General features: G+C 38.4%; 1 pseudogene; it reads left to right on the forward strand.

The window, feature by feature from the left end:
- Window positions 1-6,941, forward strand: part of LOC101590748 — a 24,008-nt pseudogene that overhangs the window by 1,093 nt on the left and 15,974 nt on the right.

Below are 6,941 nucleotides of genomic sequence, written 5' to 3' on the forward strand. Positions count from 1 at the left end.
AGGATCACAAGTCCGCATCTTGTACAGCAATTAACCACTAAGAAGAATATATGCAGTGTATTATTTGTTGAAAAATAAAAAAAGAAAAAAATAAAAAAATAAAATAAAATAAAAAATAATAAAAAAAAGAAGGATGTGTGATATTTCCCTTTCCAGGGTGAAATAATTACGCATGAGACCAGACTGATGGACCCAATCCACAAGCTGCTACATTAAATGGGAAGGAATCTCAGGAGCAATGTCGGGGAGGTTTAGTATCTTTTTCCCTCATAACCCAATCTTGGGATGTGGTGCTGGGAACTATTCCAAGCAATGGGTTGTGGTGACAGAGAAAAAGGGTGGTTGGGAGAACAGCTGCAGACTGCTCCTCCTAATTCACTCCCACCCCTTTTGGGGCCAATGTGATTTTATTTATTTGCTCCTTTGGATAACTGCACCTTGGGTCTCACTTTCTCCAGCACGCCAACTGCACTGTGTGCAAATGACATATCTTGTGCATTTAAATTTTTTTCATAATATAAATACCCTGGCTTTTAATGTAAATTTTAATGTAAGGCCTTCATTCCTGCACTGGGTTCTCACGTACATGATCAATCTCAGGGAGAAGTTTGCAGCAGCTCCAGGTCTGCACAGCAGCAATACTTTGTGTTTTTATCACTATGGAGAGCAAACATTTGGAGTGCACAGCTATCAAGTGAACTACCTCATCTCTGCCAATTAGAGTTGAATCTTCTGCTATAGTACCCTCTTGAAACCTCCTCCACCTTAAAAATGTTTGATAGGAGACTAGGTTTTCAAAAGTTGCCCCACGACTTGAACTTCGACTGGAAGACTGGAAATTAAGTCTGAATAGAAAAGGTGGTGCAGAGAAGTTAGGAGAGGCTGAGCCAGGTAAAAGGCTCAGAAAAGAAGTTGAGGTCAGGTGATGTGATGATTGTTGTCTCATCCTCGGGGTATGGGGCTTGCTTTACAAATCTGATCCATTCTAGGCTAGATAGATAAGCCTAGCTTGCCAATGCACAACAGGGTGTGTGTGTGTGTGTGTGTGTGTGTGTGCGCGCGCGCACGCTCGTGTGTGTTTGTATTTTTAAAAAGTGAGTTGGTAAGGCTGAGTTTTAAGACCAATAACCTTGTGCTCATTCTATGCTGAGCAGGAATGGCTATGTGAAGAAGCAAGGACTAAAATTATGAACCATTCAACATTTGTGGCTTCCAAGGAGACCTGTAAGAGAGGGTCTCCATCATCCCAGGAGCCACTGTCCTGCCCTGCTGCAGTAGTAATGAGTAGTGTCTTGATAGCTAAAAAAGAAAAAGGGGATTTAATTTACATGCTGTGAGATCACTGTAGACCTGCCTCGCTGTTCTGAGACAGGACAAATGCAGTAGAATGCATTGGATAGTGTGTGTCTGATCCTGGTTTTTTGTCTCCCCCAAATACTCTCCCCTCTTAATTACTGTATTTGTCTGGGCTTTGTAGGACTTTTGCTGAGTCTCTGGGTTGGTAATTGCTAGGTGGCTTAGTTTGTTTAAATATGTGTTGGTCTTTTCGCCATGTTCTTTTGGGGTTTTATTGTTTACAAAATTCTTTTTGTGTTGAGAGAAAAATAGCCAAAGCATCTTTGACTGAAGGTTCTACACCAGGCAAATCTGAAAAATAAGATGGGGGAGGCTCTTTCTGAAGTGGGACTCTTGAACCATCTTTTGTATTCCCTTTTCTCTTGTTTCCTATTTGGGACTAAATCTGTCCTAAAACTTTCTTCTCCCCCTAAAGAAAATCTGCACACTCATGCACATATCTACTTAATTCTTAAAGTATCTCTGCAATTCTTAGATGGCTTAGGCAGAAATCCTGAAGGAGCAAGGATTCCCTACCCCTTGTTCCCAACCTCCTGAGTCAAGACTGTTATTGGATGCAATTCATGCCAAACACCTGCTGTTTGGATGGATCAAACCTACTCAATTTTTAGTCCTAGAGAAGCAAGTGGGGTCAGGATACCAGGACAGGGAGTATGAATGCATATTCAAGTCACTCAGGAACTTCTATTTACGCAGGTGTAAGAAACATGACGAAATGGCCTCAAGATTGTTTAATGGGTGACAGACGAATGTGACTCCATGTTTACTGCTAGAAACCAAAGCTTTATTTGAAATCTTGAATTTATGGAGAAGGATGGAGGGTGGAGCATGGAAAAGTATATACCTGCCTATTCTTTCCCTGAACCCTTCACATCATTCCTGAACAGCCAGGACCAAGAAGCCTTGGGCTTTGGTGACCCTTTCACTGGGGTGTCTGTTTGATGGTTGATTTTGCTGTACCCCGCTATACTTTCTTTCATATTTTCTAATTGTTTTGTAACACATATGCTGACTTTACCTTCCCTTCTCCTTTCCTTGGGAAAATACAATGAATTAAAAGTCTTAATGGTACTAAAATTAAACTTTAAATTGAAATAGGCCTTAAAGCTCAGTGAAAATGCAACAACTTAGTGTAGTCATTTTAATTTATGTACACAGGCCCTCTTTTTTCTGTAGCAGTGCTTTATAGACAAGGATACTGGCTATTTTGTGAATAATTAAGTAGCAGGTAAAAATTATTAAATTAGGATTGAAAGTGCACTTAATATTGGGTGAGTTTACTAACATGAAAAGTATAAAGGCAACATGATAGAGCTTACTGTTTTCAACAATGAATGACATGTTTCCTTTAACAGTAATTATCCTGCCTAAAAATACAGTGACCAACTTTCAGCTTCCATCATTTCTATTAGTTTTCAAACGACAGTTTTTCTTAAACTGTTAGCATTAAAAGGAAAACCATGATCATAGTCAGAGAAATAAAGAGATAAAAAGACAAAAAAAAAGAGTGCTTTCAAGTCTTAACAGGAAATACATTTGCTGATCAATGCATGCATGCGCTGATCTTCATTATTATTTACTACAATATCTTCTGAATGTGAATACTTTGAATAAAATGCAGAGAAGCTATACCAGATTTCAGTGTAATCAATGACCAAAATTAGGGTTCAATCAGTCTGACCTAAAAGTCTTTTTTTTTTTTATGTATTTGGTATAGTCTCTACAGGGTCTAACTATGTAGGTCAGACTCACGGTGATTCTCCTGTTTTCAGTCTCCCAAGTGCTGGGATTACAGGCACACACTACCACGCCCAGTCTCAATCACTGTCTTAGTGCACCCCAGGGGCAAAGGCCTGCACAGCATGCAGGGGATTGAACCCTGGCTGTTGTGCTCTGCCTAAGCAGACACTTTAGTCCACTGAGCTATCTAGCCAGCCCTGACCTAAAATTCTTACTATGACAAAGTCTTGAAAAGATTACTAGAACACTTCCTCTTTATCCACTTTAAGCCAAGATTTTCCAGACTGAGTATTTCCTTCTCATTCAATGATAACACTTTCTTACCTCATATTCTCTGGACCTTCACATGTCTTAGTCTTTTTATTCAAACATGGCTTTATAAGCTGAACACTTCAGAAGTGTGTCCTATATTATTTGAATGGGAAAGAGATTTATTAGATTCATTCCTGCAGGACAGCATCTTATAAATCCGGTTCTAATCTCATAGTTTTGGTCAACATAAAATATAAGAAATATATTCATTCTACTATTCACCTTGGAACAGAATTTTTAGAGGACAGAAGTACTTTTACCCTTGCAATGCTCAATGCAGCACCTAGCACTTCTTGGATGCTTAATAAATATTGAACAACCCAGCAATCAAGCCCTCCAGGAAACGGCTGTAGTTGTTAGTCTACACGTATGCAGACAATACCCAGTAGGAATTGCCAATCAAACAGCCAGATCTAAACACACAGAAAATAGCAAAATCAATAATGGCAGTATCACCTTCAAACAAAAGGACAATCTATATGTATATGTTTTATTAAGTATGAATTTAAAAGTATTCATGGTTTCTTTTGCATTCTACTGTGTATTTACATAACTCACTGCCTGGGAAATTAGTCAAATGCATCCTCTTCATTGAATATACTTGATAGAAGTAAAACAGTCTCAAATTATTTTTAAATAAATAATGCATTTGCCTGAACTAAATCTAAAATTGTTCCAGGGTGCGAGGTATATGACCTCTTCTATCACATATGACATCTCTTCTGATTCTACAAAATTAAAATTACTCATCAGCTCCACAAGTCTGAAAGTCCACTGTGAAATACAGCTCATCGCTAACATGAATAATTACAAATTAAACATGCAAGCTTTACATTTAGTGCAAGATAGTCACTTTGAATTTTAAACTTTCACAATCAAGAATTTTCATTGGGGATTTAAAAAATTTAAGGTGCCATTTAGTCAAGAGTGTCATTGCCCTTTCTGCAACTTGATTATTCTGGTGGCCAGGGAGAGTTAATGAATCTCCAAATATCTCTAATTTTTGTGCAAAGATTGAGCTTTTCCTAGGGGACTTGACCCAGTTTTTAAAAATAAAACTTAAACCCAAGGAAAAAGCAAGATAAATGGGGGGATGACTGCTGAGGTGTTGGGAAAACCTTGGTGTGCTTATCGTTTTTCTGTTCTCACCTACATTTTCTTGTGATCCTTGTTCTTGTGTCAACCCTTTAGTGAATATTGCTTGAGCTGCTTAAAATTATACATTCAATGTCAACTGTATGCTCTAAGGAATATTTAATGTGAGACATCATTCACTTTTGCATAGAAATTAGCTCTGCAGTGTGAAAACTGGCTTCAGGTGAATTCTACTTTAAAAAAAACACACAAGCGAGAACAGGAAGAACCTCAGAGCAAACACCGAAGCTGAGAAAGGGTCACCATCAGCAGCTGGAGGGCCCGCCATGTTGTCTTATAAATGGACCAGTGGGGTTTATTTACTGTACAAAAAAGTACAACCAAATTTGTGGAATAAGAGACTTGAGACATCTAAAGCGTGCATAGAATTGTTTCTTCCTTTAAATCTCAGCAGCAGGAACATTATGAACTTGATTCACCCTTTGACATTTAAGAAAGCACTGGAAACATACTCAGCATAGTGAAGATCTTGTCTTGTCTTCGCTCTTTAGAATGCATCTCAACACACTTCATTCCTCTTGACCAGCAGGCAATGAGTCACCTCACCCAAACACAGCACTTGGCTGATTTGGATCATTTATTCCATATTTACAGAATACTTGTGATGTGTCAGGTATAGTAACAGCTGCAAAGTGTAAATGAGGAAGACATCCCTCTCCTGCTCCAGGGAAAGATGCACTCCAAGAGATGAGCTAGACCTACACAAGACATTAGAATGTAATGTGGAGAAAGCTAAAATAAAGGCATGCATAATGTAGATCAGAAGCAAAGAGTGGAGAAGGGTGATGAGGGCTGACACATGAAAAGACAGAGTCAATAGGTTTTAATAGAGTTGGAAGAATGAGAAAAGTGGGTATATATCTCAGCAGAACAAATAGCTGTACATTGCTCCAATGCCTTCTGTATTCTTTCTTTAGAATATCCCATTCTAAGACTACCATATTCTTCATGCAACTGGATGAGAATGCAGAAATATTCTTTAGTCTAAAAGATTCTGTTTTCAGCACTATGCATTGTACATGAGCATTAAATTGCTGTACTATAATCCACAAATACATACAAGTGTCATGCCAGTTAAAATAATAAAATGAATTTAAATATTAAAGATATATTAATGTCTTTAGGTGACTTAATTTGTTTGACACTTAGTAGGAGATAGATGTCTACTAATTTCCCTACATCATTAAAAGCCATCGAAATCACACTCATTTAGGCAGAAGGTATGAAAACCTGAGTATGATTCAGGCCCATGATCTCCAGGAACATGACTTCTAAGGGGAGAGACTGATACATAAAGGTCCAACATGAGCTGAGTATAATTATGGAGAGATATACAGCATAAGATGGTAAGGCATAAGAAAGCCAGTTAACCCACTGGAAGTGGGGGAGTCAGGGAGGAAAAGACTCTTAGAGCACATGACGAGTGATTTGAGTCTTAAAACAGCAAGAGATAGAAAAGGGTGGAAAGGAAAACAGGCAGAAGCAATGTATTAATTAGCACACATGGAGAACTAATTGGCACTATGTATACTAGGATCTTCAAAACATCAAGCATCATGGAACATGAAGGAAAAGGTAGGGGACTGATGAGTTTGGATGGACGAACAGTTACCAGATACTTGGGAAATATTGCATGCCTCTGGTAGGAGATTGGTGTTGAATTCTAGTCAAATGGCAAGCATTTTATAAAAGTAAGCAGAAACCTTGTTAGTTTAGTTACTCTCCAGGGCCCAGGGAGAGGCATGGTGCATAATCCAAAGTCGGCCCCGGACCTAGCTATTTCCAGTGGCAACTTTGGCTGCTATTCCACAAGTGACCATCCTAGAGTGCAGGACTATTTTTAAGTCTTCTGTTAACCTTTCCCTATACCTCTATTCAAATGTTGAAGGAGCAGGTAAGTTAGGAGCATTTCAATTAGAAAAAGAAAGTATGCTGTATCAGGAATTGTTCTGAATTTATAAAGATGGCAGATGCAAAACTATGGGGAAGAAAAATGGCATGAAAAAAGTCGTGTGACATCAGATGCCAAAGGATTTATATTTCTACTAAAGGAGTAGTACATTAAGAAATTAATGTTGGGGCCAGGGAGATGGCTTAGTGGAATAAGCGCTTCCCTGGCAAGCGCAAGGGCCTGAGTTCAATCCCCAGTTCCGCAAAAAAAAAAAAAAAAAAAAAAGAAAGAAATTAATGTTGTAATTGATTGGGCCCAGCGTGTTGGCACATGTAGCTCTATAGCCTAATCTGTAAACAAATATGATGGAGAAAAATACAAATGGGTGTAAGAATGCACGACAACCAAAACAATGCAGCCTGAATAATTTGTAGAGACATCAATGTAAATAAACTTAAAATAAATAAGATGGTACTGTTCACATAGA

This window comes from Octodon degus, unplaced genomic scaffold (assembly GCF_000260255.1).
Source record: "Octodon degus isolate 3935 unplaced genomic scaffold, OctDeg1.0 scaffold00086, whole genome shotgun sequence".
Lineage (NCBI taxonomy): Eukaryota > Metazoa > Chordata > Mammalia > Rodentia > Octodontidae > Octodon > Octodon degus.